The sequence below is a fragment of the Ambystoma mexicanum genome, chromosome 1q (assembly GCF_040938575.1).
Source record: "Ambystoma mexicanum isolate Mex_15411 chromosome 1q, UKY_AmexF1_1, whole genome shotgun sequence".
Classification (NCBI taxonomy): domain Eukaryota; kingdom Metazoa; phylum Chordata; class Amphibia; order Caudata; family Ambystomatidae; genus Ambystoma; species Ambystoma mexicanum.
The window spans coordinates 122307480-122323756 of record NC_090922.1 but is presented as its reverse complement, the minus strand read 5'-3'; positions in this window follow the sequence as shown (position 1 = coordinate 122323756).

The window sequence follows — 16277 nt, the reverse complement described above, 5'->3', positions numbered from 1 at the left end:
ATACCATGAAGTCTAAACATAGGCAGTAGGTATTGTGATCTTAGTGCAGTATATTAAGGACACAACAGCAAGAAATTCGGAACTGGCTACACAGGAGCACCACACATTAGACAAACAGATGAGTTTTGTGGGGACCAGTTCACTGTATACCATTTAGGGAACCTCGAGTTTGGTGTGTCACAAGAAGGCTATTGCTGTAAAACAGCAACTGTATCCTCTTTCCCACCAGGAACATCAACCTCACCAAAACCACTCTGAAAAATTATTTCACTCCTCTTCGGCAGGAGGGAGATTAGCCCTGACTTCCGAAGAATAGTGGCACATTACTTCAGATTCATGGGTATGCCAAGTGGTGACCCAACAATGCTATTACCTTCCATTTTAGCAATGCCCCTTAGGATGCCCCGCACCTGCACACCTCTTTTGGACTTCAGCTCTGTTACTCCAGCAGGAGATTACAACTCTTCTGGAGAAAGGCACTGTACAGATAGTGCCTTAAGCAGAAAGTACCTAGGGGTGGTGCTCCCTTTACTTCTAGGTACAGAAAATAGAACAGGACTGCGACCTATCTTGAACACGTTTTTCAGGAAATAATATTCAAGGTGGTAACGCTCTCGTAGATACTCCAGGCCCTAAAGCGTCAGATTGGTTGGTCTCACTCGACCGCCAGGACGCGTACTTTCATGTGCCCATACATCCCAAGCAGAAGCAGTACATGCAGTTTGTGATTGGCAATAGGCTCTATAAGTTTCAGGCTCTACCTTTCGGGCTTACCTCCACCTCGAGGGTCTTCATCAGGTAGCTGTCGATGGTGGCAGCCAGTCCCCTAAGGAGCACGGGATTCACGTCTTCCCCCTACCTGTACAATTGTCTTATCAGGGCCCGCTCCCCAGGACAGGCTTAGGGATATATCAGCTATGCCTGCCACTACTTGCAAAACCTGGGTTTCTCCCTGAACTTCAAGCAGTCTCAGCTGACACCCTGACAAAAGCTCTAGTTCATTGAAATGGTCCTGGACTACTCCTCAGGAAAGGCTTTCCCTCCCAAAGTCAGGGCTTTACACATTCCAGAGATTCCAGACCGTCAAAACTCAGTGGGCCCTCAGTGGTTAGAGTTTTCAACCATCATAATGGACCTACCTCAGGTCCCAAACAGGGTTGCTTAGGACCTCCTGTGGTGGTCCCACAAAGAGAAATTGATGGCTGGAGAAACCTGTTGGCAAAGTGACCGTTGGCAAGTGTGGTTATGGATGCCTCCTTGAAAGGGTGAGGCGAACCTCTGAATGACCTGACAATAGGTAGGCTGTTGTCCCCAGCAGAGAAGAGACTCCACATGAACCCTGTTGGAGATGAGGGCTACTGGACTGGCGCTAATGGCCTTTTTGCCTTCTAAAAACAAAGAGGTGATGGCTGGAAGTTTAGAATGAATCTTAACCACTGGCATTGCTCTGGGCAACCCTCCAGACCACTGTTCTTCGCCTGCCAAGCCATTACAGAAGGGGAAAGACCATATGCAAATCAGGCTTGGCCCCACCCCAAAAGGGGCAGTCCAGCCAAAACTGCTAGGCCACATCCCTTCTGCATGAGACCACAGGCATCCCCAAACATGTTTCGCCCTTGTTGGGGCTCATCAGTGAGGATGCGTATGGTCTCGTGCAAAAGGGATGTGATGGTAGGTCCAAGCCTGATTTGCATATGGTTTTTCCCCTTCTGTAATGGCTTGGCAGGCTGAAAAACAATGGTCTGGAGGGTTGCCCAGAGATTTGCCCGTGGTTATGATTAATTCAAAACCTTCCAGCCATCACCTTTCTATTTTGCTTTTTGCCTTCTATACAGGGGCGAACTGTCCTGATCATGACAGGCAACAACTTAGCCATTCAGTACCTCAACAAGAGAGAGGACATGAAATCACTACTTCTGTGCAGGGAGGCAATGCTGCTCTGATTTTAGGTGTTAAATAACAGGATCTCCTTTGGCAGTCCACCTAGGACTGCTGAAGGAGAACACAGCAGCGAACGCCCTAAGCAGACAGTGCTCAGTCTCCCATGAGTGGGACTTTTGCCAGGAAGCTCTTATGAAGATCTTTACACTTTGGGGACCCCCGATAGTGGATCTGTATGCATCCACTTCCAACAGGAAGTGCACGATTTTCTGCTCCAGGGAATCTTCGACAAAAGGTGCACTGGGGGATGCGTATCTTGTGGACTGAAATGTTCCACTTCTATACGGTTTCCTGCTGATCCTTGTCAACCCTCATGTCTTTAAGACATTGAGGTAGTCCCGGGACAACCATGATACTAATTGCTCTGGGTTGGGCCAGGAGGACGTGGTACCTGGTCCTTCTTGACGTAGCCATCTGCCCTTTCAGTGTCTTCCTCAGTGAGCGGACAGGCTCTCGCAGGTGGGAGGCCTGGTTCTCCACCCAAGTGCCAACACCATCTATCTTCATGCCTGGCTGTGATTGAAAGACTGGGACCTTCCCATCCACACCCTGGAGGTGTTGCTTTCAGTCAGAAGACCGGCGACCAAAGCTCTAAAGCTTTTTGAGGCTGGTGTACAGCAAACAGCATAGACCCTTACCTGTGTAACACATCTGTGGTACAGTCATTGCGTTTACAACTTGCCCAGCAGGGGGTATAGGTGACTACAGTCAAAGATACCTCAAAGCGTTTTCCATTTTCAAGCACATGCCCGAAGAGGGATCATTATTCACCATGCCAATTATGATACAATTTCTAAAAGGCCATACCAGCACTTTTCCCCGAGCTCCCTTCATAGTGACGGCATGTTATCTAAATCTCGTTATGACTTGCCTGATTGTCTTAGAGACATTTTAGCTCCCCGAGCAATCTGATGATTGCCTGCCACTTTTGATCACTGTACTTTGAGGAAGGTTACAATCGGGGGTGCATTCCGCTGCGCAACCTCTGTAGCAGAAGTCTCCCCAGCCCACAAGTGCTTGCCTGCCACCGCTGAAATCCTCACTTTGTTTGAAAGTTACAAACAGGTGCGCTTTCCGCTGCGCAACCTCTGCAGCTGAGATCTCGAGCCCACACTTAGGAACGGCATCAACTCCTCTTGCTACTCTGGTCTCCGCATCCTGGCTCTTCCACAATTTCTTCTGCTGCTTCTTGGAGAATTCAAAACTCCCCCACACACTACTACTACTGCTCCCATGCTGCTGATGCTGCTTCGTCCGCATTGCCTTCTTCTACCTTGGTCTAATGGCCTGCACCTGAGGGGGCCTTTTTATGCCTCTCGGCCATCCTCATGTGTGGGTCATTAATCGCAACAGGCTGCACTCTGCAACCCTGTGCCTCTGCAGCACTCTTCTTCGTCCCAGTACTCTGGGAATTCTGGGACTTGTGCTCCGAGACCCCCAACCGTCCCATAGAGTCATGGTTTGCTCAGAAGCACTTTAAGGCAAGATAGTGGCATGCGTGAGATGGATGGGGGTGCAGATTTATTACTCCAACACCAATCAATAAGGACAACTCAACGGTTTGACAAAGGGAGTCAGGTTAAATGACAAGTACAAAAAACAGGGAGTTATGAATATCGGCAATGGTGCGATCTTCCTTCTCGCTTCAACTCCAACGGTAACTTTAATATAGGTACTATATCTGTATATGGTGACGGAGTGAGGGGATTGGGTAAACACTGTCAGGTGGGCATCTAAGCCCATCCTCCAAAAATGACTACTACGGATGTCACTAAAAGTACGACATCCTATTGGTTCTACTAACTATAGGACCCTAGATTATTTGGTCCATTGTGATTGGGTTGGCTCCAACCCCATGCATATTTTTCCACTTTGCTTAGCAGCATGCAGAATGGTCGGCCAGGTCCGAGGTGCCCCTTAGTTACCTGGCCTTCCTCCAGTCATTGTTACAATCATTCATCACTTTAGTAGCCATGTGTCAATTATTTCACTGTGGTTGGCCTCGAGACTGCATCTTCTGTCTGAAAAAGTTCTGATATCTTCGCCTGGCCTTGTGCCATATGTAGGTGTGAGCTCTCGTTTTCGTCCGGCTGGTCACGTGGTTCAGACACTGTGAATTTGCCTCTTTTTCCATCAATTTGTGTATTTGATTCTCGTTTCACCCACCACCTGCCTTCGTCTTCTTATCTCGACCTTTCAGCAGCAGGATATTCTGTTCTTAGTTTCAATTAAATGTAGCTACTGTTCGTCTCTTCTATTGGTACGACCTTGGCTTTCTTGGCACGAGTTGCCTCTGCTGAGTTTCGTTTCAGCCATCTCTTCTCGTTTTTGCTTAATGTGAAGCTTTTCTCGTGTGGCCTTTAGTAACCTGGGTTGATTCTGCTTCTTGTGCAAAGTAGAAATATACTTACAATAAGGTGCTTCGTTTGAGGTAGATTATGTATAGTGGCGCTTGCCGCACTATTCTTCTACTAAGCATAGCAAGCTGCACTGTTTTCTTAGCTTTCTTGCGGTTCCAAGCATATTTACAGGTGTAAACTGGTCGAATATCTTCATCTTGGTTACAGCTTAAGCTTCTTACATTTTGAAATCGTCCTTTCACTTTAGGTTCACGATATCCTTGTCCATGGCGTTTCCTCATTTTTTTCATTCTCTGGTCGTCATTTCTTCTATATGTGAGTCAGTCCGGGCTCTCGTGACTTCACTATTCGTCTTCTATTTCTTCAGGGGCTGTACTCAGACAATCTTCATTTCGTTTAATTTGTTGATATGGTTTTTTCAATGTATACCTTACAGTCCATGCTCTTCTAACAGGTACTGGGCAGAGCCCTACCGCGGCTCTCTGCTGGTTTATTTGCTCATCATACGTCACATATCTTGGTCTGAATGTTCCATGTACTTCAAAATGGATGACTGGAGTGCTGGCTTTATTTGGGACCTCCTCTACACTCCCCCCTATGGACGATTCATCGACCACTTTCACCTCTTTCTTTGGATCTGTCTTCTTTTGTTCTCCTGTATTCACTTTTACTTCATAGCCGGGGTTCATTTCTTCTTCATCTTCTGCGTCTATACATGATGGTCTGAAGAAATGTCTCTTTGGAGTCCATATCTTTATGACTCCTTCCTGCTGTCCTTACGTGTTTGTCTTTATTCCATGTCATCAGCTGACATTGTCCATTTGGGCTACAGTAAACCCATCTTCCCACGTAGTTTCTGTGCTTTGTCTGATAGAGAAACTTTGTTCCCTCAGGTGCATGAATGCTAGATCTCACAAAGTCTCTTATTTCCTCATGAGTCAGGTCTTTGGGCTTCCATCCTGGCTTGACATCAATCATGATCTTCCCCCCTATGGCTTTTTTTCGCAGTTTTCTGGCACTGAGAGATTATTATCTTGATAACACAGAATCCTAGCAATATCATCACTAACAGGGCTCCCAGGAACTTGAATGCATCTGCCATCCATTGTGGAACCCATTAGAATAGTGATCCAAACCAACTGTCATCAACAACTTTGTCAGTTTCATCATTCATTTGGTTCTGCAGTTTTGTCAGCATACCTATGGCTTCTGTTAGAGTCCCATTTTCCTCATCGTGAGAAGGTATAAATGTGCAGGAGGATTCTCCGATTATTGCACAAAGACCTCCATCCATAGCTTTGATCATGTCAAGTACAAATCTGTTCTGGAGAGTCATCAGTCGGATGGCTCTCAACTCTTCTTTGATTGCGTTGAATCCCTTTATGGTTGTGTTGATGGTCTGCAATAACTCCCATCTGGTTATCTGCAACCATTTAGTATTTGCTCCAACTTGGAATCTTGGCATGAAAATTGTTGTGAACACTGATGAGGTGAGGCTAAACAGTCTGTGTTCATACGGAATTTCATGAAAAGCTTCTTCAGATTTGACAGAAAAGTAATTTTCCCTCTTCAGTCGGGTCATCAGTTCCACAGATCTCTTCTTCTGCAGGTGAGCATCTGCTTTAGGGAAACTGTCAATATTCAAGTCACTTTTCGGAATTACCAAAGCTGGAACATGGGCATTCACTATTGTGCATATACCTCCCCAATTTCTCGGCAGTCTGATGTATGCTTTGGATCCACATGCCCAATGATGATCCATAATTACTGCAGTTCCGTGCTCCATGCCTGGGGCGTCAAAGATTCATCCACAATTCTGATTCTCTCCCATCTTTCTTGTGCCATTGTTCCTGAAGCACAATTTTGACCTTTCCAGTGGTATTATCTACAAGGGTCCTCCTGTGTCTTCGACCCATGTTAGTAGTTTTGCAAGCTTTGGCCACAATGGCTTGCATAACCTTTGCGCATTTTCAATTGCTTCTTTGCAGGCTCCAAGGACCATCCATGCCCTGCAAATCACTACTCCTTTCTCCCATTCGTCTGGTGAAAGCAACGTTCCCCAAATTTGCATTGGGCCTCTGTTCTTCCAACTTCGAGACTCTTCTGGAGTCTTTCCTTGGACGTTCATTTTCTGGTTTGCTTCTCTTCTAATCTCTGCTCTTTTAACTCCAGGCTTCTCATATCTGATCACATTGTGTTTAGTCTTCCCACTGTTTCTTGTCTTTATGTCTGGGACATCATTTTCTTCATATGGATCGGTTTCTTCAGTTGCCCATTTCAATGAGGCATCACTACCCATGAACTGGCCTCTGGTTTTGCACATGGCTATGTGTGAAAGACAGTGTGCTGTCTGGACATCAATTTCTACTGCTACGAAGATCTTGGACTTCCCCATGCTTTACAGTAGGAGTGCACAAACAAAGCATTACCCTTCTGAACTTCGTCTTCCAACTTCTTTCAACGGCTGGTACCAAATGTTATTTCCCAAATGTGCTATGCTGTCCAAGTAATCGTTTAGTTCACTGTCATCTCCATGCATGCTTCTCTTGATTCTTAATGTTTTCATGTAGTTCGCTATAACTACATCCCTGAATGCATCTGTGTGGCTCCTTCTTGCTGGAGGATTCTCAGGTATCCCGGTCCATGGTGCAGGCCTTCTCATCTGCACCATTTGAGTAGACAAAAGTCTGGCAGCTCTTTCCTTGTCCTCGTATACCTTTTTCTTTCTGGTTAGAAATGCCCATATCCATGCTGGCATTGGTCCTGTATATGGCTGTATTGTAGAACCTTGTACTTGTCTCTTTCATTGGAACATATATGCTTGGCAATGTTGTCTCTGTGGGTTCATTCATCAGCTCATCTAGTCTTTTCCTTTCTTTGGCTATGAATGGCCATACTGTGTCTACTATCAGTTGGGCTCATGCAGAGATTTTCTCCGGGTTTGCTCTTGCCTTTCCTGATATTCGATCAAGAGTTTCTACTACTGTGGTTTGTGTTGGCTTTCTGTCCGACTTTTCTTGTCCCTCCATGACATCTGCTTCCTTCATTTGGGTCTTTATTTTGCTTATGGTGGGATTTCTCATAGTAGGGAGTCTTTTCTTCTCCCATGCTTTCAATTGTGGCTCTGCAGTCATTGACACGAGGCCTGGTGTATGTGCATTCAATGTTTGCATGCGCGTGGTTGTCAGTAACCTTTTCACATTCATACTTTGCCAACCCTGTCTCCGGCTTTTTGGTTTGCTTGTTACCACAAGTGTGTGTGTATCATTGCTAATCACATCCATCTCAAGTCCATTCACTCCACCATCAGATCTTCTAGGGACTGTGGAATGGCTATGTAAGGTCTGGGTACTTTCGTAGATTTCATGCGTGCATCATTAGGTGGGTGCACTGGAATCGGAACGCTTAGCGCACCAATAAGAAATGCATTTCTAATCGTCAATGATAGTAAAACAGTGATGAATATAATACATAAATAAATAATACATAAATACTTTATGCATGCCTCTGTAGGTCAGGCGGCAGCATTTGCTTCCAGAAAAATGTGGATGTCTTTCCTCCTGCGGGAGGACGAGGTTGCTGCTCTGGATCCCCATCTCAATCATTCGTCAAAATGTTAACTTTTAACATAATCCTTTAAACAACAATATTGTCCTCCGAATTGTGTGTGTATGTTTAGGCATTACACCTACGGTTGAATAATGAATTGTCTATTATCTCGGGATACAGTTCTTTTACTAGACTATGGGAAGTGTCAAAGCAAGCAATGATTCAGCAAGTCTATTTACTGTATCTTCTCAAATAGTTCTGTTGATGGTTAGAAAGTTCCACTTGTATCACTATTCCATGCAAGAGCATGCCCATCTGTGTAGAATTAGCTGGGTCTCTGATGAATGTGAGGACGTCAACATCTACAGGTCTCCCCCGTAGCTCTGGAAAATATGTGATTAACCGGAAGAAGACGTTGCTGGCCAACCTACTGTCTTCTGGTGACAGGGACATTTGTCCTGTCTTGCTGAGGTCCAGGGCTGTAGGCTTTCACTTTACTGTGAACAATGTTTGCACTTTCCGTTTGTGTGGCGAGCAACTAAGATCACAATGCTGCTGAGGATTTTGCTCAGACGTTCTGCATTTGCTGGATCTCGAAGAAATGTGAGTACGTCTGTCGTTCTCCCGACAAGATTTGGACAGTCCTCTACTAAGCATAGCAAGCCGTACTGTTTTCTTAGCTTTCTTGCGGTTCCAAGCATATTTACAGGTGTAAACTGGTTGAATGTCTTCATCTTGATTACAGCTTAAGCTTCTTACATTTTGACATCGTCCTTTCACTTTAGGTTCATGATATCCTTGTTCATGGCATTTCATCTCTTTGCGTCATTCTCTGGTCGTCATTTCTTCTATATGTCAGTCAGTCCCGGCTCTCGTGACGTCACCATTCGTCTTCTATTAAGGCCTTTTTGGTTTCTTCAGGGACTGTACTCAGACAATATTCATTTCGTTTCATTTGTTGATATGGTTTTCTCAATGGATACCTTACTGTCCACGGTCTCCTGGGTACTGGTACTTCAATAGGTGCTGTTCTTCTAACAGGCAGTGGGCAGAGCCCTACCGTGTCTCTCTGCTGGTTTATTTGCTCATCATACGTCACATATCTTGGTGTGAACATTCCTGCTACTTCAAAATGAACGATTGGAGTGCAGGCTTTATTTGGGACCTCCTCTACAGACTTGAAGTCCCTAACACTAAAGTCACTCCTTTTAACAGCTTCTATTTTATAATAAGCTATTAGTAGATTGGGGTCTTAGGGAAATTTGCATAAGGGGTCTTCCATTCCTCCTGACCTGCCTCCCCCCCTGTGTGATCCTCCCAGCTAACAACGCCCCCAGGCTCAGAATCAGAAACTGTCTGCCTTTCCCTGGCCACATGAGAGGTGTTCCGGGCCAGGTTTCCTGGTAGAATCATCTCTGATTCATCACACCTCTCATCCATTAGTACAATTGGTTCTCATCAAGATGAGGGGAAAAGGCTATAGTCATTTTAGTAGCTCCTTTTCGAACAAGGAATTCCTGCTTCTCACCGGGCCTTCAGTTGTTGGTAAACAGCTAACAACTTCTCCCAGTCTTTGTATTCCCTCTTTGATTGATATTCCTCGACCACCTGACCCTAGCTTTGTTGAGGCTGATAACTTATGAGTGGCAAAGAAAATGTTACAGTTGAGGGGTATGTCTACTAAGGGCACCTGAAGTTTCATACATCTACTCTTAAATCTGTGGCAGGCATTGGAGACCTTTGTTTACTTGGTGTTGTTTTTAAACTCTGTCAATTATAAAGTACAATCCATTATCCATCTTAGAATTCCTATAATAGAGTTTTATTACTGGTCGAGCAGTGCCTTCCCTGTTTTGCCAGCCAACAGCTGTCAAAGAAATTAGGCACAGGACTACAATCTTGCTTAGGTTAGGTTGATAAACATTTAATAGCAGCAGCTAGAATGGGAACAAAGGAACACACTCAACTCCACACTCCAACGTAACCAATCACCTGCCCCCATAAGTTATCACACAAAGATTCTGAATTCACTGAAACCAAAACGACTGGCAAAAGATTAATGACTTCTTTAAGCAGATTTTCACACCTTCCAATTAGTTCAATGAACGTTTGTGTGGACATGTTTCAGTCCTGGTCTCTTCAGGATACCTCTGCACATCCTAAAGGTACCAGCTTCGATGTGATCGTGTTTCCCGATTAAACTTGCACCCTCTTATCAAAGTTCTGTTTGAAGTCAGGTAATCCTGTACCAAGAATAGAATTTGGCAGTATATGCAAACTTAACGTTTACGTGTGCTGAAGCGGTATTTAAGCAATTATGCAGATAATATTGCTGCTGCATGCCAAAGTGGTACTTCATTTTGTCAACAAGCATATATGATCCAAAATGGATCCTCTATAACTATACCAGGCCGGTGGAGGGAATAAAATGCCTGCAGGGCCATTAGAAGTTTGGTGGTATCCCGCTGGTCTTACCGGCGGGACACCACCGAATGGACTTCCCATTACTGGCACTCGGCTTGCCGGAATTTCCAGTACATCCCGAATGCCAGTAAGGTAAATTAGTCCCGATTCCATGGCGGGGATTGACGAAATTTCCAGCACTTGAATTTCCGATACAGGCAGTTCTGGCATTTCGTTTGCCAATAGGGGCACTGTTTTACCTCCAGCTCTTGGCCAAACTCGTGTCTTTTACTGCAACAGCAAAACTGTTATGAGGCCCCTGCTTGTCTTAAATCAGTAGAAAGGATTATCTCTCTCTGCTTAATTTAGGGTTGCTCTACATGTGCTATGTTTCCATCATGGGCCTCTGCCTGACATACATATATATTGAGACTACTTGGGCTTCTCTTATGGCGTTTCCCAGTCTCTTATAACGCTGCATGAATAGTTGCACATTTGACCAATCTGTCCTTAAGGTGCTTGATGAGTTTAACGATACTCAGTCAAGTAATGCATTGAAATTTGGTTGGCAACATCACTTGCAGCTTGGCATAACCTCATGTCATTAAGAACTGGGTTATGAAGGGGTATTGCCTAGAGTACGTACTGGTAATTCACATTTCCTAGCCACAGTCCTGCTTACTTTGCACCTCCCAGTGTAGTGCTGCTGGTTAACTGATGATGTGCTTTCCAATTGCAGGAGAGTTGGAGGCTGATCAGTTGTTATCCTCTACCTAAAAGGGAGGCACCAGAGCAACCATTTCTTTTTTTTGTATAAATGTATGCATTGAAATGTTCAAGTTGATACAGTCCACAACAAAGTAAGAACAAGAAAGTAAACAAAGGTATACAATTACAAAACAGTGTAACAACAGTAACCATTATCTATAAGCAAAGAAGGGGGACTGGTAGTTAATTACCCTCTGAGTAATGAGGATTAAGGGCAATTAATCTCAGCTTTCCCCAAATGTTTTGATGTTGAAGCAGTGATTTGGTCTGTATGAAAGTTGAATCTTTGTGTGTCTCACAAGTGAACCCCTTCTTCCCACGCCCCTATAGTCCGTAGTCCTCCTTGCTGGCAGGTGAAATGGAAAATAGTCAAATGACCTGTGAAAACACACAATCATACAAAATGGAGCAGACTCACCTTTCGTCCCATGTTTTTCTGTATGTGCACAGGTGAAAACTAGCAACTACGTCTGGGCTGGTCCCATTGAAGGAAGGACCAAGACTCATTTACATTTTGCCAGCAACTTCTGGTGCCGGTGGGAGTCGGGGGGACGGGGGACGGGTGTGAATAATTGGGTGCAAGCAGGAGGCTGTGGGGGGGCACCAGAGGAGATCCAGGGAGGATGGCTGCCCCCACCCCGGCTCCACTGCTTCATATTGCTGGTCCCGTTCTGTAATGGCACAGACATGGTCAAACATGATGAAATAGCATCTCCCCACAGCACTGTCAATGGTCCATATATATTAAAAGCTTTCCATCCATCACTTTTTGGTGTCTATCACATATCCAATGTCTGTGTTGTCTCTAATCAGTTTTTTTTCTTCTGATGAGTGAGGTTTCAGTAGTTCAGCTAACTCTTGGTATTAAACTCAGCACTGATGTACAGACATGAAGAGACACGTCTACACCTCAGCAAATGTGAACTAACACAGGTGAGTGTAGTTTTCCTTTCTCTGAACAATTCATATTTCTGGTCTAGAGAGGCGTGATCTCCGATTTTTCCATCCAGGGGCGATATTAAATGGGGAGGGTTACTCGATGTTAGTTTCTGTTCTTTGGTGATACTGTTGTTATTTGTGCCAAGAGCTTGTGTTAATTACTGCTGAAAGGATTGCCACTTTATTGTGAATGCCTTTGATACCAATCGTCAACCTTCATTTTAGCTGTGAAAAAAGGTATAATGTGGAATTGGAAATGCAGAAAGTGCGTGATGCCAATGTACACAGCAGTTACACCCGACTGTCCCAATTCCCAATGACTGGGAATTGCTTCGCAAAAGCTGTTAAATGTTTTAGATAGTACAATTTAGTACCACACACAGGGGTGATCACTGACAAAATCTTACGATGGAGGCTGTGTGATGATCCTGGGAGCTGGGTGTCACCACCAGCTCCATCATCTGGAGCCTGCAGGAGGTTCACCGGGGATCCCTCAGGCTTCCCAGTACTTCAATCAGCCAGTGCTGTATAGTTGTTCTCTCCACCAAAGACGGGCAGTGGATGACTGAGGTTCTGAAAGATAACTACCTCCAGCACTGTAAAACAGAGAGTGGAGGTACGGGTCAAAGAGATCTTTGACAAAACCACTGGTAATGGCTATGATGGCTCGGTCAACCTAGGCAACCCCCTGCCAGTGTACTCTTATGTTTGTGGCAAAGTTATCACTGCTCCCCTGACTCCAGAAGGGCCTCATCGCATCACCAGATAAAGTAGTGATGCTATCTGTATTAAAGTTCGAGGTTTAAGTGTGCTTGCCCTGTGTACACACTTGCCCTCTTCAGCGATTTTTTACAGAACTGATTGGGCTAGTAGGGGTGGTATGCTTTTTCCCGAGGGAACACCTAGAAGCAAAGACACAGACACCAGGGTAATACAAGTATTTTATCAAATGTTTAGTGTGTGTTTTATTTACTTGTTGATATATATTTGAACTGGATCAAACCATCCAGCCCACCATGGGGCTGGATGGAATATTAATAAAGAGAGGAAAGGAAAACAAATGGACAGACTCCCCTGCCCACAATTGGACTGGGCGAAGGGGCAACTTCAGTGAGAAAGTTAAGAAAGAAAAAGACTTACCTGGGGGACTGCTGCCTTGAGCATTCCCTTAGGGCCTAAATCCATCAACGCCACCAGGCGACCCAAGGGGGGGACCCCCCGCCAGAGAGTTAACCAGAGGGCCAAGCTGCTTATGCCCAGGGCCAGCTTGGCGACCCCGGGGCTGTGGAAGGTGTCGGCAAGTCCGGACAGGCCCAGCATCATCCAGAACCCAGGTAGTGTGCAGGGGTTCTATGTCCTTTCATCGTCAGGCATTTCAAAGCCTGCAATTTAAACGTGTATGAAATAATGGAAAAGTTCAACAAATTTCTTTTTTTTGGGGCGGGGGTCCCCCAAACCTCCTTCTGCACCTATTTTTAACTATACCCGTCCCCCCAACCACTTAACTGCCCTTTCCCACCCACCCCAAAAATATTCGATGAACTTTAATGTTATTTTGTACACGTTCAAATTGCAGGCTTTGAAATGCCTGGCGATTAAAGGACGTCGTACCCATGCAGGGTGTTGCCCGACCAAAAACAAACAGTCCAGGTAAGGGACTGTTGCATCAAACACACCCTAAGGGACTCTGCAACCCCTCAAAGGAAAGGTGAGCTGACATAGCAGGTTCCCATTTAGTTGGAGCTCATGCCAGGGAATCCGAAAAAAGGAGGAAGTATTAAAGGTCACATAGTTTTATACATAAAGAGGGGTCCCGGTTGGGATCCTTATATAAATAACCTGGTTTCTGTGTCCATTGGTAATGTGAGAACTCCGGATATAGCCCATCTCCTGTTAACAGCAATTTTATTTTTGTCTCGTGCATTGCCCCTCCCTATCCAGGTGGACCGATGGGTGGGGATGGTGGTTCTCAATGAATTGTCCCTGCTCCAGGGAAGAGGAGACCACACCCTTGCACAGATCAGGGCCGAAAATCAAGGGCTACACTCCAATAACAAGTTGATTTCATCAAAGGCACTCCAGGTCCAGGGGTGGTGATAGGTTTGGAAACGGCCAGGGCTACGCTAATGTCGGGACTGTCGGGACTCAGGGCTAGATAACCTTTTGCTTGTAGCCCCTGAGCTTCTATCCGAGGCCACAAGCAAAAGACCCAGGGCTATAGCCTCCGCAGCCCACCCCTAGCAACACCTCTGGAAAGGGCTATGAGAAGCAGAGTGCTGTCAAAGCTACGAGTTGGAGGCCAGAGGTTTTGAGTTTACATGTTTTGAGCCATGAGGAGGAGTTTGTGGAGAGTAGAGAAATGGGGCAGGAAAGCCAGAGAGAACAATGGAAAACAGGAAGGAGAATGTTGGAACAAGTAAAAGAAGGGAGGGGTGGAGTTGATGCAGGGAAAGCTAGGTAGGTTGGAGAAATTAAGTCAAGGAGAGGTAGAGGAGATTGGGTGGAATATACTAAAGAGTCAAGAGGATTAATGAGGAGGGGGAGGATGGAAAAAACAGACCTTGGTGTGGAGATTGAGTTGACAGAACCAAGAACGGGATGGAGGAACCTGGGGAGGCAGAGGAGGTGAGATCAGTAGTAGTGGAAGTGGGATGTACAATTAAAGAAAGAAGGAACAAACAAGGAGAAAGTGAAAGTGGAATGCCATCCTAGGTAGGAAAGAAGAGGAAGCATTTCAAAGCCAGGGAGAGCAGGAAGAGATAAGAGAATGTGGAAAGAAAAGGAATAATCTGTTGTTGCTGAACATTGTACAAGATAATACCAGTGGTCCTAAACAGCCTGCAGTGTTGTTGAGCCTAATAATGAATGGACCCACCACGATCCTAAAAGGTATTTCAAAGCATACCCCGATAGATGCGCGTCTTGGTGATCCAAGACACTAATGGTGTCAGAATCTCTTAAAACTAAAGTGTGATATCATGGCATCAGTAACAAAATACAAATAACAGTGTTTATGGAAGAAGTACAGGGCATTTACAACCCCAAGCATTGTGAGTGCGTTTTTATTTCCTGCCCGAAAGGTGGAGTTCAAAGAAGGGGGGGGCAGACTCAATACCATGTTCCACTGAAAGACTAATTTGTTTTATATTGTATTATTGCCCTTTTCCATTAGAGATACAAAACCCTTTAATTATCTGTTGCTTAAATAACCTTGAACCTTACAAGTTGCCTTTGGTCCCTCTGTTTATCCCTGCACATGTGACACCATCCATGTGACTGGTCTAGCATCATCTTGTCACATTGTGAGTTCTCAACAACCCAGGATGATTGCACTCTTCCAACAAGTTCCGTTTCTGTCATACGTCCATTCTTGTGGATGTTACTCCCAGCAGGATGTGTAAGAAAGGCATGGTATCAAATAGTAAGACAGACACAAGTGATCGCAGTTGAAGGGCGTTTATTGAAGTTCAATTGGGTTTGAAAAACAACTATCTAATCTAATTTCTAAAGATGGGAGCAATCTACGACCACCAAATAATAAAAACGCAGTCCTAGTCGAGTCTGTTAAAATAAAAGGGCATATACTAATAAACCTATTGCCAATCCTTACTTCTAAATGCAAATAGTGTGGGAAACAATGTTATGCAAAAGAAAAGTGTTCAAGAAATGATATGTCAGGATATTCAAGCCGTTGGCTTCCTTTCCCCACGTTTTCAGCACGAGACAAGGTGGCGCACTAAAGCTTAGCACAGTCTATGTCTTCCCTAGCAGGAGGATGCAATTCAAAACTTTAACATCTGGGCCTTCTGTGCCAAAGTCTGTTTGTCATTCAAAGTCAGAGGGCCTGATGCAACACGACAAACATCAAAGTTCCTTTCTTCTTAGGATTTCACATGTACACATTTTTGGGTGATTTTTTGTTCACCCCTGGTGCCCCTTTGCCAGGCTCAGACTCACTTTAACACAAATATTTCAACTGATCTTCTCTGATAGGCACAGACCAACTTTTTCCACTTTGCCAAGATTTCTTTACTTAAAGAATGTAAGACTTTCAACTGTGCGCAGGATTTTGCTCAACCCGTCGCAGGACCACTTCGATTCACAATTGCTTGCTCTCTTCTCGATATAACCTTTATCACTTTCACGTTTGCTACTTCTCAGCTGAATATCTTACAGAGACCTTCGATTGAGCACCCACGCGTTACCGGACCACTCTGTCAAAGGTATTATAATCTTGCTTTTAAGTTCAATCAGTCATCAGCAGTTCAACTTTACTTGCGTCTTTTATCACATGCATTTTAATAATGTTTGTTCCAT